General features: G+C 34.7%; 1 long non-coding RNA gene across 1 annotated transcript in view; it reads right to left on the minus strand.

The window, feature by feature from the left end:
* Positions 1-9,373: 9,373 nt before the first annotated feature.
* The window catches only part of LOC116657455, a 411,150-nt gene continuing 403,199 nt past the window's right edge, over positions 9,374-17,324 (minus strand). Inside the window, exon 3 of the long non-coding RNA XR_004312525.1 lies at positions 9,374-9,627. This is a non-coding gene — a long non-coding RNA (uncharacterized LOC116657455). The remainder of the gene's footprint in view (positions 9,628-17,324) is intronic.

A 17,324-nucleotide genomic window follows, 5' to 3' on the forward strand; every position in this document is an offset into this window, starting at 1 on the left:
GTGTATTTATTAAGTGGCTGGGAATTCATTGTGTTTTTATTAATTAAAGTACTTTATTACTAACAATTAGACCATTTGATTACCAGGAGGTAGCCACTTTATTAAAATGAGTTCATATCACAAAGAAACATCATATTTGCCTTCATTTGCTTATCTTTATATTAAGTTGTTCAGGTTAGACTTTTTGGAACACATTGGATATTTTTAATTCATGCTGAAATGTTCCTGAATAACCCTAGATTTTATTAATTTATTCAATTATGAATTTGAATCACAAAATATCCTAACGATAAAGAAATGAAGCATTTTGACTCCTATTCACCTCTTTCTATTAGAGAGTAAAATCATTCCTAACAGCCCTCCAGTAGACTTCCTCTTAGGTCCCACTGGTCAGGTTTCATTTCCATTGTGGCAGATCAGTTCTGTCAACAAAGAGGAGGAGAGGAAGTGGTTGTTGGGTAGCAACCAACACCATCGGACTGCACTGACAGTTTAACAATAAAATCCGTAATTTGCACTGGCTATACAAATAGTTCGGTTCTGTTTTTGATGTTTGGTTGCTGACAGCTTTTTAAGCCCTACCTCTTCCGCTCCATATCTGGACAAGCTGATAAGAAATAATCCCAGGCACTTTTACATTTGGCTCCATGGGAGCCTCATCCTGGCTCCGCTCCCTAATTACCATAAAAACCCCAAAGCAGTATCCTTTTCTTGCTTTCCCAAGCTACTTTTTAACCAGTTTGGGAGTCTGCCTTGCTCTGCCCAGAAAACCCCATTTATGTGAGTCATAAACTTTTCTATAGCCTCTCAGTGTGTATGTAGTAACATCAGTCTTGATATCCAAACCAAATTTTGATGAGGATTCATCCTTTTTCTGTGGGATAGCTTAAACAAGGTCTTAACTTCTATAAAAGTATTTTTAAATGCATTAACTCTTTTGATCTGTACAATAATTCTTTCTGGTAGTTCTAATTAGCAAAATGGCTACAGATTAGTAAACTGGGTTTCTAGAATATAAGTGACTTCCCCAAAGACAGGTGGTAAATGAAAAACCTAGGTCTCAAAAACTCCAATTCAGTACCATTGCTTCTGTACTACAGTACCACTGATACATTTTCCAAATATGGTTTGGTAAAATGTCCTTATTTCAAGAATAATTTAAAATTAATGATACATTATATGAGGCTTGCAAAATTCCTGCACAAGCAAAATTTATGCAGAAGCAGAAAACATATGTCAAATAACTGTATGATAAAGATGATAAATATTGGCACTTAAATTTTTAAAAATGAACTATTTCAAGACCTCTGAAAGTTCCAATGACATAATAACCAGAAATTATTCTGTACATGTTAGGGTTATATACATGTATGTCATACCCAATTATGTATAAGCGTGTTTGTGTGTGTGTGTGTGTGTGTGTGTGTGTGTTTCATGAAGGTTTTGAGACCTCCCTATGAGTCAGTCACTATGCTCAATGCCTTACGTACTCCATCCCATTTGATCCTCATAGTAACCGTAGAAGTTAGGTATGTTTCCTCTTTCACAAATGGCAAACCAGAGTCTTAGAGAGTTCATGTAACTTGTTCAGATTTATAGACCTGAATGTAGGAGACCTGGGATTTGAAAACAGACTGCCTGAATCCAAAAAAGTCTGTAATCTTAACAAAGATTTGATACTATCTCCCTGATAATTTTTCTTCTAGAAATTATCATATTTTGGGAGGCTATTAATCAGTGTATTTGAAACATTTTAACTGTATTTATTGCTAAAAATTCAATGTTTAAACATATCACTAACTCAGACTTATCAATAATTTCAAGGTAATGGTTACTAAATGTAATTTTCCATGTCCTAGGAGAAAGCCTGAGTATCCATACAATATCACATTTTTAGAAATTATTGTTAAAGAAAATGAAAACACTTTAATAATCAACTTTATGTGTTCATTATTCATTTTAGTAATTCCTTGCATTTCTATAGTTAGTTTTACAGTTCTAAAGTGCTTTCACATTCTCATTCGCTCCTCATAAACCTATCAAGGTAGGAAGAGAAAGCATTATTGTTCCTATTTTATAGCCACAGCTACCACAAAGAAAATTTATACATGTTTCAGAGTCTGATGTAATGTTTTTGATTTCAGAATAAACAAAAATGTTGAAAATATGACAGTTCCTGAAAAAAAATTATTTTTTAAAAAGTCATTTAATATCTCATTGTGTGCCCCACTGCAAGAAGTTATTTATAAAAGATGCTTCCAGTTGAAAAGTTTTTGAAGTCTTTTTTAATTTTTTAAAACCTTATGCATATTAAACATGTAATATGTTTGGGGAGTGTAGAACTTGCTGCACAATGAAGTATCAAATCAGCAACAAGAAATAAAAGAAGGCTTTTAAATATTATTTTAATTTGCTTTAATTACTTTTAATATTACTTCTTCAATAAGATGACCTATTTAAAATTAGGATCCTAAGGAATAAACTTTATTTATTCATCTGCTCGTTCATTCAACAAACTTATTGAGCCCTGACAAATATGGCCTTAATGTTCCCCTTAGCTTATTATATAGACTTCAGACAAGCTTCTCCCTGACTTGAAACCCTTAAATTCCCTTTACTTAGAGAATTTATTTAGAAAATTTACAATTATAAATTATTTCTTTAACCTTTTGAGATGCAATTTTTAAAAATAGCCTCTTGCTAATTTTATAACCCAGGAATGTCTTTCTCAAGGACCTACAAAGCCACCCCTTGGAAAGGTAATCATCAAGCAAGACAGAATCCCTGTTTTCCAGTTTCTGTGGGAGGGTAGAAGCCTAACTTGCTCCAAGCTGTGAAACTACCCCCTGTCACAAAGATAGGAGAAAGTTTAACCACAATCCTTCTGCCCAGCTCTTAAAAACGTTCCCATCCTTTGTTCAGCAGAGTTAATCTCAGACTATTTATGGCCTCTCTCTCACACAGTAGCTTCAAATAGTCTTCCTTGCTTATAGGACTTCACTGGGTGCAATTTTTGTTTTGACAGAATTAGTTATTTCTGAAGCCCTTTGATAGGCATTGAGGATAACCCCAGATGAGTAGCATGGTTACCCTACCCTCAAGTAGTTCAGAGTTGGGGTTACAGGAAGGAGGAGCACGCAAATAATTAAATAGGTCATTAGAGTCTGTCCAGGGGTATTATAAAAAGGAAACACATGTTGACTGAAAAGACAGCATTTCAGATAGCTCTGAGTAACTGCTCAGAAGAGGCGGGGGGAACTCAGTATTACATATGATTTTAGTGGAGGGAGTACATACAGTCAAGCACACATTTACAAAGAGGCTTGCTCCTAGTCACCAGGAGTAGATGTCATCATTAATGATTTTAGTGCTTTTCTAAATATGAGGAGATGTAAAAATTTGGGCTCATACAATCTTCTCCTGAAAATATCTAACTATCTATGCTCTGCCAGTGTTCCCAGAGCACAGAGGGCCTCATTCCTGATCTCCACCCTGAACTCCTTCCAGGACGTGTAGGAGGTCAGTGGCTGCAGCGGCTCATGATTTAATCCGAGGAGAGGTAGATGGCAAGTGACAACGTGATCCAATATTTGTAGAGGCAGATGGCAAGTGCCAATTTTTAGTTGGCAGACAGAATGCTAAATAATTTAGAAGCAACAAGCAAACCAAGGCAGCTAAACAAGTAGGTCATGTAATACTTTCCAGAACAAAATTTGAAGTAAATCTTAAAGATAAGCTACTAGTAAATTTTAGGGTTCCCATAGCAAGCAAGGGGTTGTCACTAGTAAGAGTTAGAAACTAATACCAGCACCATTCCAGCTGCCCTAACATATTTATCCTATCTTTACCATATCCTTTGTGCAATACTTCTGAAAGTCACTTGCTCAGAGGATGTAAATATTAGTAAGGTTTAATCCTGGCCTCAAAAAGCTCACACTCTGCATTAATCCTCAAAATGTAATTAGCAGTTTAAACTGGCAAGGTTGCAAAACAGTACAGTCTGTCATTGGCTTCACCTTTCACTACTACCATACACTTCTTCTAGGCACCCAAAATATACTAAAGTCCCAGGGCTGTCCTGGCCTCCAGGTACTCAAACTCATACACTGTGCTAGCCTGCCTGGCTGCCTTCTTGTACTTTTCTCTGCTAATTAAGTAAAATGTCCGTAACATTTATGTAATTGTCTCAGAGACTAAATCTCTACTCATCCATTTTAATCTTAAACAAATTTTGTCAATAAAGTGGTTCTAATACAGTAAGAGGTAGTAAATTTAAGCTCTTCTTACTGGCATTGTTAAAAAATAAGCTAAGGTATATTAAAAATGTTGAGTTTCAGCAAAAATCAATTCCAATCAGGCAGTATCAACCTGGAAATGGTTGGAGTGCTCCAATGATAGGAAATAGGAGAGAGACTTTTATGGAGAAAAGGAAGAAGCAAAACAAGAAACTTATTTGATTGGCTATAGCTTAAGCTTTTGTCTTATTTGGAAAAGTTTAGTTGGCTGTTTGTGATTGGTTGTTCTTAGGTTTTGTTTTCTTAACTCTGAGACATTTACAGACTTAGGTTTTGGGTTTCTTATAAAGGCTGCTAAGGTATTAGAACCACCTCTGACAGCCTCCTTGTTTAATTAATAACAGTCTACATCAGGAAGTGTGTGGTGAAGGAAACAAAAATTACCTAAGTCAACCACCTTCTGAAACTTGAAATAGGCTCAGGGGACTGATATACCACAATTAAAATCTCGCCTCCTCCACTCACTTCTGGGTGACTTGGGGAAGTATCTTTCCCTTTGCTAGCTTTCACTTCTCTGAGCTGCCAAATGAAAAAAACAAAACAAAACTGTCCCTTCCTATAAAGTACTGGAAAATTAGCTATCCCTGACCACTAGTGAGGGCTCGATAAATGTGAGTTATAAGTAACTTCTTTCTAATCATTCATTCACTCAGTAAGTATTTGTTGGTGGCTAATGTGTGCCATGCACTGTTCTGGGAACAGGTGACAAACCAATGAACAATATTAAATACATTCTCCCAACTGGTCATCAGACTTCTATTTGAAGACCTCCAGTGACAGGAAACCTACTACCTCCTGAAATGGCTCATTCAGGCAATTCTGACTGTGAGAAACATTGCCTTAAATTACGTGAAAAAGCAGTTGCTTCACAATTTCTATCCATTAACTCTATTTCCATAGCACTAGAGCACCTACTGAGTAAGTGTGTTGGCTTTTCACCATGCAAGCTTTTAAATATAGAAGGTAGTTTGGGTGAAGTCTGGCTACCTAAGGGCCTGCAATAATCTCTGACTCTGGACTGGTCACTTCCTCCAAATCTACTCTTTGCTTGTTTTCCTCTGTTTCTTTGAAAGAACGGTATACAGAAGTAGCCATAGCATTTCCTCTTTTAAGATACTGTACCTCTTTTTAATAAAATCTAGGCTCAAAGTAGATTTAACAGCAACAACATGACAATAACAATTCATATTGGGCTTCAGGTCATCTGAAAGCTTATTGGTCTAAGTCCCATATCCCTCATTTTATACTTGTGAAGTTTTGCGTTTTTTAAAAATAAAGTGCAGAATGGTTTATAGTTTATCTTTTTATATAATTTATCACAGCAACATATTGATATCAATTTGCCTCTAGCTTTTTACCATGTGACATTTTACTGTCCCTCTCAATTTTGTGTAATTTGCAAATTCAAACATGTCCCATCTCTCTCCAAATAGGTCACTGCTATAAAATGTGGACCATTGTCAGTGTTGAGAGACGAACTCATTGTTTCTGTGTTAAAATTCTCCCTCCAATTTGATATCAAGCTATCCATCATTAATGTTTGGATACCATCAATCCATTATATATCCATCGGATAATGCTATTCTCTCTAGACCCATACTACCATGGTGAAAATTGGAATTACAATTTCCAATATCCTCTTCTGGCATTTATCTTAGTCTCTATAATTCTTTAAAGCTACTCTCTAATATTCCTTCTACAAGTTCTTTCATAGAATAGAATCTAATCACAGAACAAAAGAAATTCACTTTTCGAATCCAATCATTCCCTTACAGTCTCTTCATCCTTCGGGGGTGTTTTCTCCTTTCTCTTCCTTTCCAGACATCATTTGCTTTGAATGAGAGGACAACAATTTGAGCAGTTATGATCTCTTCACATACTTCTCATTAATATTTATCCCTCTAGATTCATGGAGTGGGCTCATTTCCTTCCTTCCCTCTCGCCTTCCTGTCTCACTCCCTTTTACCCTCCCCCACTTCCCTCCTCCTCCCGTCCTTCCTTCTTCCTTCCCACTCTCCCTCCCTCTCTTTGCCTGTGCTTCCCTCTCTTCACTCTCCTGGCTCCCATCTGCTTTTCTTTCTCCAGAAATGATTATAAAATAAAATTTTGTTATCAAGAGGTAGTATAAAGTGCAAAGAGCACAAAGAGCACAAATTTTTGATGGAGCAAGTAATTCTCTACAGTTTGGGCATTTGCTTAATCTCTTTAGACTTACTTCATAGGTTTTTACGAACAATAATTGAATAGATGTAAAAAACTTAGAGCATCTTTAAAGCATAATAGATGTTAAATAAATATTAATGCAGCATGAGTTTAAAGTTACAATTCTACAATTTAGATGGCCAAAATATGTAATTTGTGTTTTTACCAGAAATAGATTCAATCTCTACTACAGATTCCCCATTCCCACTCAGTAGTGGGGAGAAGAGAAGCAGCATGACAAGACCTTCAACTTGGCACGAAAAGTGTCTTAGTCTATCTCAGTCTCAAAAACAGTGGGTTTTGGATGTTTGTTGTTTTTGTTGTTGTTTGGGAAATACACAGTAAATTTTAAAAGGCAATATTCTATCCATGCAGATTTTCCTACTTCTTCCAGGAAACTCTCCTCTCTCCTTATTTCCATGGTGGTCTCAGGCAAAATTTTCATGATAGTCACCCTTCCTCTGGCCCCATTTACACAGCACAGTGCTTTCTCCTTCATCTCTTTATCTGGTGCAAACTTTCCTTCCATTTTATATCCTGAATATGACTTAAAATAAAATTCTATTTATTCTAAAATTCTGATTTAAGTCCTCCATACAAGGCTCTTGAATTGTAAAAGTGAGTATTTGGAACAGACTGTCTACAGGCAAATTAGAAAAGAATCGCACTATCCTCGAGTTAAAAAAAAGAAGTGAAATTGTTTCTTTTCATTTTTAATAATGACAGTGATACGAAACATAAAGCCATTCTGTGCAAATTCTATAAATCAAAATTTGAAAATAATATACCAAATATGAATTTTTAATTATAATTATTTAAAAGTTAAGGTCACTAGGATATAAGCATTGGTTGTAAAAGAGTTATTTATGCTCCTTGCTTTCAAGGAAATGAAAGTGCTTATTACAATTTCCATGCATACTTGCTCCAATATTTGTTTTCTTTAAAAAAATAAATTTGATTCATGTGGCAGGATGCATCTTAAGTCATTTTTGATGTGTTTTATGGGAAACTTCTTTTTTTGCTGGCAAAGTTAATATAGAACAAGGGCTATAAAAGTATTTTAAAAGATGTCTAGCAAATTTGTGTCTAAATATTTTGCTAGTCTATAATAAAAGCTGTATTAGGCTTTATAAAATTTAAGCATTTTAGTTCTTTAAAAATAGAGGTTTTATCGATAGCATGTTTCTTGTTATGGTCATAAGTTAATTTCATTAGTAAATATATATGCCACTTTAAATGTATAAAATCTAACTCTTTCAACACAGTAAATCTTTAGTAAAGAAGAAATTGCATTGGTCATGGAAAAAATTGATTTTCAGATTATGTTTGAATCATAGATGTGCTGATTGTGAGGTTCACACTCAAAGTGAGTTTTCTTCATTCTTTTTCTAGGGTGTTTTGAATTGGAGAACTGATGTCAGTACTGTTAGTCTGACATTTAGTTGGAATCAATGTTTTCATAAATGTCAACAATTTGTTTTCATCAAAGAATTTCATAATCTCTTCAACGATTTCAGAGACTTTTATACACTGACTTTTGTTCATATATCATTTTGCTTAAAATATTGTTAGTATAGACCAAATAATTTTAAGTATACTTTAAGTATATCTTTGATTTTCATTACAGAATCTAGATCCTTATCAATACATCAACAATTTCTAAAATAGCATTAGAAGAGTATCCTCCAATGAATATTCTGTGGCACAAGGGCATCAATTCAACTTTCTTACTGCTGTTTTGACAATGGCTTCAAATTTATGCAGGTAAATGTATTTTTAGTATACTTCAACATTTGTTCACACTGTAGTGTTTTAAATGTATCAGAATCAATAAAGATTTTTACCTTATTGTTTACCACAAAATTTAGACAATGCATGGAATGAGAAGTATAAAATACCTTTAACTACTCTGAATATCTTCTATCCATTCTCTTTTCCAAGCATAATATGTGCAGTACTGTTGTCTCTCTTATACCTCAAGTTATTTTTTTATGTCTCAATTTAAAGGTTTTGGCAAAAACTAAATTTTGTATATAATTTACTCAACAAGACCTTGCCAATATTCTTATGTTCACTTTCACTCTCTGTTTAGAATGCCTCAATAGTCTTTCAAATTTCAATTTTGAATACAACACTATTTTTGCTCTTTTCATCTTTGTCAAGATTATTTGATGAAGGTTGTCTATGTTTTGTCCCTTCTCATTTTTCAGTTGAATATTTTCCATCTTCAAATAGAATAAAATTTATAGAATCTTTTGGTTTGTAATAAACTAACAAGGATCTAGTATATTTTTAGCAATTTGGAAGAACTTATTAATGCTTCTGCAGCTATTCTGTCATTTGGTAATTTAAAAATTTTCCATTGTTTAATATTCAAATTATATCATCAAGTATCCTAATCTTCAGAAAATATATTTGGTCTAATGAATTTTTCATGTACATTTTATCCCAGTTTGTTTTGTTTTGTTTTGTTTTTTGAAATTTACCATTTCTGGCTGACATGGAGATGAGAGATAAATTCACATCCTTTTTTATCAGTGACATATTAGTGTTATACTACACAGAGACTAATAGCTCTGAAATCTCCCTTTTATAGCATTACATCTATCTTCTCCAAAAATGTATCTAAATAATACAAAATATTTTCTTTCACTTATGTATCCAATGACTTTCCATTTTGTTTTCAAAAATTTTTCTTTTCATCCTGACATATGAGGAAAATAGTATATAACAGCTCAGAAATTATTTTAAAATGTATGAAAATTTAAATAACACGAACATGATAAACTCATCAAATTTTAACAATACATAATTTTTGTACTGACAAAATTTCCATGATAAGAGAATATCTGTTCAAAAACAACTGGCCAGTTAGCTGATAATTTATAACTACTTATAATTATGATAATTTATATCTATGCAATGTTTATTTTGTGATTCAAGTGTATTAGTCACAGTTCTCCAAAGAAACAGAAGCAAAGGATATATATAAAAAGACTTACTATAAGGTATTGGCTCATACAATGGAGGATGAGAAGTCCCATGACCAAGGTGGAGACCCAGGAAGGCCAATGGTGTAGTTAAAAGGCCTGAGAGCTGGAGATCCAGTGGTGTAGATTTCAGTCCAAGTCTGAAGGCATAAGAACAAGGAATGCCGAGGGCAGGAGAAGATCAATGTCCCAGCTCATCAGGCAGGTAGAGAATGAGAGAAAGAGAGAGCCCTCCCATCCTCCACCTTTCTGTCCTGTTCAGGGCCTCAAATCCATCCACATTCCTTTTACCCAGTCCACTGGTCCAATTGCTAACCTCCTCTGGAAACACCCACACAGACACACCCAGAAATAATGTTTAACCGTATATCTGACATCTCATGATCCAGTCAAATTGACACATAAAATTAAATATAAGAATAAGTGATATTTAGTTATTACATAATGGTTCATGTAATGATGAAGATACTTGTACATTCATATTGTGAACCCAGCAGTATAGTCTTTGTCCTATAAACATATGGCAGATGATGCAAAGGAAAATATTATATAACAACTTAACCAACCCACTTACAATACAGAACTTTTTCCTCTTAATTTCAAACAATAAAAAAATAAGATCGTAATGTAGAAACATAGCTAATTTTAAATTTTGTTGCACCAATAAGCTCAGTTATCAAATTAATTCCTCTTCTACAGGTCAAAGGAGAATGATATGTTAATATATGAATTCTGTGAGAATAAAATGCTGTATTTCCATCTTTGGGAAGGTTCTTGTAAAATAATGAACACTGATTGCCATAGATGTTACTATCACCATTGTTACCAGAAGTCCCTGTTCAAACCAGCACAACTGGAGTTTACACTTCTCTTTACCTTGGTATATTGAACGTCTGCTTCAAGAGCTACTTTTCTGCCCAGGTTATTACCCCAGATATTTCCAAACTGCCTAAATGACTGCCCAGAAGTTCCTGAAATACCAAAATATCATATACCACACGTGCCACAGTGTAGGTCTCTGCTACTGCTAAAAGGTTTCCCCTTTTAGGATACACAGAATACCCTTCACTGAGGGAAACTATTACAGTTCTTGCCCATAGTGCTTTCTTTCCTGACATCATCTCTGACAGCAACTAGGTTTAGGAAAACAATCCAATTTGTCCTCACTTTAACAAAGGTGCACTTTCTGTAGCTTTATGATGAATGTCTGTTTCTTAAGGTAAGGAGAAAACCACTAGATCTATCATAAAGATTTTTTTTCTTTCATTCCTAAAAGTCTTTGGAGGCATGAGATCCACACAACAAACTGTATTAATTCCAATATGGCCATTGGCTGTTCAATTTAGATCCTAATACCACATGTTTTCTCCCCACAAAGTTCCCAGATTATCAGTCTATGAAACCCTAATGTGTCTTTGGAGTTATATTTTTTAAAACACAGGTCTAATTCAATCTTTGCATTTTACTCTGTAGAAATAGGTCTCAATGGAATTCAGTAACTTATCCAATTTACAAAGGCATGTTTAGGAGCTTAACTGGACTATCCTAGATATTCAGTGCAGCCTCGCATTTCTTGTTACGGTAAATTTATGAGCTCATAACTCATAGTTACAGATATTTGTAAAGGTTCCCATTTTGTTTGAACTAGACTATGTACCTGAATGATGAGTTAATTTCCAACTCACCAATTCTCCCCAGAGTTTCAAAACAGGTTCTCTAGAATTTTAGAGCTTCACTTCAATATCATTCATAATAGTCTGTCACATTTTTTAAGGCAATGCCAGTCTTCACACATTACTATTGGGTAATCCAAGCCCCCTTCCTAGAGATCAGTTTGACTATGTAAGATCTTCTGGAGAAAAAAAAAACAGAAGAAGAACACTAAAAAGCATTCTTATTAAAATAATGCTAACAACATAAAAACAGTTATGTCACAAATAAAAGAAAAAAAAGTATTTTACGCAAGATAATGAATTAAGATAATTCTAACACGTGGCATAAATTCTATTGCCCTGTTCTTAATAGTTCCTATTCTGCTTTCACACTATGTTTTGCATAAGAAGCATCAGATTTCATTTTTTAAAATCCTTCCTTGTAATAAAAATGTATTAAAAAGCCCCAACACTTTCAGGCTTGTTAGCACATTTTCAAAGTAACATTAGATGTACAGCCCCAAGTGGGAATATTAAAACAACACACATATCAAGCTATGGGACTTGAGAGGAAAATAAGTTTGTGATATGTTTTGTTGGGCCTGATTTACAGTTAGAACATAACTTTCAGTCATGCATTATTAACTGGAGATAGGACAGGAAAAAGGTTTTACTGTCCCAAGATTAATTAATGGCTGTTCTTCAGTAAGCATTTGCCTCAGAGGCAGAGTTAGCTGGAACAATTTCCTCTTATACTCTGGGGAACTTGTAACACTGTACCTGAAAACTCAACTTCATAGAATCCTAATACCCTGAAGAAAAAAAAAATAACTATGACAAAACTGAAACTGCCTACCTGAACACAGACAAGTATTTAACTCAGAGGAGCAGTCTGCATGCTTGCCTTGCTCTGACGGGAAAATTCATGTTCCTTTCACATCTGTAAGTGCAGGTGGATACTTCCTCATTATATCCAGAAATAACTAGTTGCATGGGACAAACTTGACTACAACTTCCTCTTCTTCAAAGGCATCTGCCTGGCACCCTGAGTAATCAAAATCCACCCCATATTGTAAACAGTAGTGACATTTTAACCTAATATTGTTGAGGGTTCAGCATTTTCAAAAAAATAGAAGTAAGCGTCACCTGGATTTTGCATTTCATCACATTCTTTTTTCCTTTTCTTTCATCTTCTTTTTGTTGGGAAAGACAGCACTTAGGGTATAAGGATTAAATTTTCGTATTCAAAGACATATGTCACCACTGTTTCACTCCCATAAAATATTTGCCTGACTAATATTTTATAATATTTTTTCCTACAAGCACACTGTGTTTCTTTAACTTTCAGTCATTGCCAATCTTTTGTAGTTACCACAACAACAGGTGTTAAGTGGTGTATACATGTGTATAGGATGAGCCTTTATTGATCTTTGTTATCTTCATCTTTCTTTTTCAGTAGTTTGGGTGTGGATTTCTCTGAATTTATTCTGTTTGGCATAGAATTTTTTAAGTCTATCATCAAATTTTATCTTCCATCAATTGCCCCTCAGGGGTTATCTGGGAATTAGGTATTAGTCTATGTTGTACATCAGTTCTTCAAATTTTTGTTGTATCACAGTATTTTATTTGGCCAACAATATTTGGTTTTGATTGTAGTATAGCTTTTTAAGTATAAATAAATTATAGAAGTGAGACTAGTGTGTACCTTAGGAAGAGGAGGGGACTGATGTTTCCTGGGAAGATGCATGAGGGAAACTCCTGGGGTGAAAGAAATGAACAGAGGCTAACACATGAATATATATGAAAAATTAGTCGAGTTGTATAATTAAGATACAACTAAGTGCTGTACACACTTTACATAAATTATACCTTGATAAAATTTTAAGGCATTTTTTCATTTATTATCCTCACAAAAATGGCATTTATTATATTCTTAAAATTCTACACAGCACTGGCTTTAGGAACTAAAATAATATAATACAACAGCAATATTTATTTAATTCATTGATTATTCCTTCAGTAACACCTTTTGGGACATCTACTTTGTGGAAAGTGTAGACATAAGACATAGTATTTCCTTGAGCTCACAGTTTAAAGACATGTAAGTTCAGGTACAATTGTTATCAGGGTAGAATTCCTATGTTTGGGGAAAATACAGTGGATTTTTAAAAAACACATAAGTGGGGTCAACAACCAAGTCTGAGGGGTGAAATATAAGGGAAAGCTTCCCTAAGTACAAGATGGCTGAGCTTGATGTGCACTTACGGAGATAAAAATCAAAGTAGAGAAACTTTTTTTAAAGTGGCCAAAAAATGGCATTGAAGTATGCTGGCAGAAGAATACAAAATTATTACACCACTTTTCTCTTTAAACGCATAAACCAGATAAATTAAGTGCAAGAAGACTTTAAGAAATGAATGGCTTATTGGAAATATATTCTCATTACCTACAAAAGGTTCAACAAGAAAGTAAGTTAATTAAAACTTTGAAAGATGAGAGGAAAACTGCTTCAGTTTTACCTGGGAACAAAGGTCTTTGGAGAAGATTTTATAAGAGAAGATCTGTTAGGCAATAGGGCCGCATGATCTTAAGTTTTATTTGGTAGAATGATGAACATTAGTGACCAGCTTGGGCTGAGCTCTTGTAACACATGTTAACTTCAAAGGAAGACTCTGGTCCAAGGCAGTAACACTTACTAATGTCAATAGTTTTCAGCCAGTAACTCCACTTTTTGTCATTCTTTTCCTAGCAACAGACTCTGACCTCAAATTATCCATTTGCCTATTTTTCATATGCCCCAGACCAGCAACATTTCAACCACATTTCTATTCCCTCTGGCCTTGCTCCTACTTGTTGCCCTATCTTGCTTCACTACTCCTTTTCTGAATGGCTCAGTATTCTCCTTTACATTGAAAGCCGTAAGAGCTTAGCAAAATAAAAATTTATCTTTCATGCCCACAAAATCCAACATAGATGTTCTGTTCAGTCAGGGTGACTTCCACATTATCATTTAACATCCAGTCTCTTTCCAGCTTTCCCTAGGGTCTGAAGTGTTCTGTTAAGATCCTTTCCAGCTGGCAGATGGGGGAAGAGGAAGTATAAAGAAAATATAGGAAGTTTTGATGAGCTAAGACGGGCAGTATTTCAAATCACTTCAGCTCACATTCAAGTGGCTAAAACCCAGCCACATGGCCACGTCTAAGTGTAAGGGAGGCTGAGAGATGTCGTCTAGCTGTCTGCTCAGGAGGAAGAGAAAATTATTTCGGAAAGCCCATAGCAGTTTCCACCACATCGTTTCATTACTGTTCTGCAGCTAATTTCCACTTTTATCTGGGCTTCCCAATATAATAAGCTTCACAGACAGATATCTGCAGTCCCTACTGGCCCTGAGTTGACATGCCTGAATTTTGGTAGTAAAAGACAGTGATAATTCATAAACCAATATGTATGTATTAAATGTCTACTCTGTGTCTAAATACTGGGGAAAAGTAGTAATTGAAGTGAATAAAAATGCTAACCCTCATGAGCTTACATTATCTCAGCATCTTCTCACAGGCTTGTGAGAAGAAAGAATAGCCACCTGTCTCTGTTAGAGAGTAAGAAGAGCATCCAGAAGATCCTTGTGATTAGAAACATCTCCTGTATTCAGGTCACATATTATTAATAGAGATTCAGACATGAGTTAATCCTCTAACCCTCCTAAACATATTAATAGTATATTAAATATATGTAATTTTTGGAAAGAATGATATATTGAGACATAAGAGCGTCTGTGTGAATCTACCTGTCAGATCCCTTTCTTTGAGATGGGAAGGTGATAGTACATAGAGGATGAAAGAGTCCTTGAGGACAGAAAATGTACACAGATGGAGGACAAAAATAAAAAAATATTTCCCACTTCATAATTTTACTTCAGACATCAATGCACATCATGCTAAGTAATTTTGTATTTATATGTACAAAACTCTAAGGAAAAAATCTTACCAAAAGCCAACGTTCCACTCTAGAATATTAGATGATGAGTTCATTTTCCAGCCATTACACTGCAAGATTTTCCTTGGCTTACCATAGGGTTATGTTCCAATAAACCCACTATAAGACAACAATGCACTTAATACACCTAACCTACCGAACATCATAGCTGAGCCTAGCCTACCTTAAATGTGCTCAAAACACTCACATTACTCTACAGTTGGGCAAAATCATCTAATGCAAAGCCTATTCTATAATAAAGTGTTGAATACTTCATTTAATTGATTGAAAACAGTATGAAAGTGTAAAATGGAACGGTTATATGGGTCCAGAATGGTTGTAAGCATATCACTTGTTCACCCTTGTGATCGTGTGGCTGACTGGGAGCTGAAGCTTGCTACCGCTGCACAGCATCACGAGAGAGTATCCTACTGTGTATCACTGGCCTCCAGAAAAGATAAAAATTCAAAAATCAAAATTCTAAGTACAGTTTCCACTGAATGTGTATTGCTTTTGCACCATTATAAAGCCTTAAGTCGAATTACCACAAGTTAGGAACCATTTTATGTCAAAAGAAATATTGAATCTCTAACTTCATGTGATGGAGATCAATTTTGTATGTCTCCAAAACCACCTATTGTACAACTGATCAGCCTCACATTAACCCTTCTCAAAGCTGAAAAATAAAAAATACTCTTGAACCTTAGTTCAAGGAAATGGTTTCTTGCCTCCTCCACCTGACTTGGAATTGTTAAATTCAGTAGGTAAGGAGATTATAAGTTTAAACAATGAGATTTTATATGGGAGTTTTCTAAGTTTAGTTTGCTGTTTCCAGTGTTCCTATAAAAGAGGAAACAGTATGAAGAAACCTAGTCCCTATTATCACCTATCAGTAGCTAGAGCACTAAAAAGGGCTTTTTATTTAAATTTAAATAAATAAATATTTATTTGTTAATTTATTTAAAGACCCCACATAGCTCTTCAGAGCTGTTCTCAGAAATTGAATGTTTCATATAAAAACTCTAAAATGATCTTTATGTAAAATGAGTTTGTGTTCCTAATTATTAAATCTCTTATCTTCCTATTAGGAAAATATACTAACCATTATTTCTTAAATTTGCAGAAATTTACATTCTTACAGGTTTATCATCTGCCTCCCGTATGTTATGACGAAAATGACAGTGAATACCATAAATAGTGAAAATTAACCACTCATATCTGGGCTGGTTAAACAACGCCTGAACTTTTGTTAGCTCTGTATGTCCACAAATACATAGACGTTTTAGCTAGAGAGGCTTAAATCTTATCTAGTCCAAGGCCTTCATTTTACAGATGAGAAAACGGAGGCCTACAAAGGTTATGGAAATCCATACTAACATTAGAAAAACAATGCAAGTATACCATCCCTCGAAGTTGAGTCAGTGTCAGCCCTATATACCTACTAAGTTTAATGTTTTTAAATTAAAGAACTGGATTGGATTTCAACTTTTGATCTAAATCAGATGAATGAGTGTTGATTAGTTCTAGAATAGACATCAGATAAAAATAAACAAGGGTCAAAATCTGTTTTTTAACAAGTATTTTAACTTCCCACTGAGTATAGTTAATTGCTCTTATTCATGTAGCCCGGCCAGGCCATGACTTGGGGAAGCAAACACTTTATTTGCTAAGCAAAATACTTCGGGAAGCAAATATTTTTATTCTGTTTTGAAAATGGGTTTACTTCTGTTAAATTAGTTATCCCGAGAGAGGGTAAAAGCTAATTCAGGGCTTGTTTATCTATTCAGAGGGATACATTCCTATTCTGCCTGCACTGCAGAAATTTGAGGAAACTCAGGTCCAAGGCTTTAATGCTGAAACTTTAAATCTGTTCATTGACTCTTTACAGGATTAACTTTCTAAGTATGCTTAAGTTCTGAGGCATTTGTTTGCCATGGAAGTCAGAGTCCTTAAGCCTAATCAGGAGCTGTTGCTGCAGTTTATTTATAGTTCAGAAGGTCAAACTGATTCGCTTAATTGGAAAACACTGCTTCCTAGTCTATGCACCTATTGATGTACTGTACACTTGACGCGATTAGTTACCAGGGTGAGATTCTAATATGACCTTTGTTAATAATGTACATTCTCCATAATGGGCTGTTTGCAGTTTCTAAGAGCCGTTTACATGATGTGCTTGGTAATCAGTTATACAGTACAATTCCTATGGTGGAGAG

This window comes from Camelus ferus, chromosome 2 (genome assembly GCF_009834535.1).
Source record: "Camelus ferus isolate YT-003-E chromosome 2, BCGSAC_Cfer_1.0, whole genome shotgun sequence".
Classification (NCBI taxonomy): Eukaryota; Metazoa; Chordata; class Mammalia; order Artiodactyla; family Camelidae; genus Camelus; species Camelus ferus.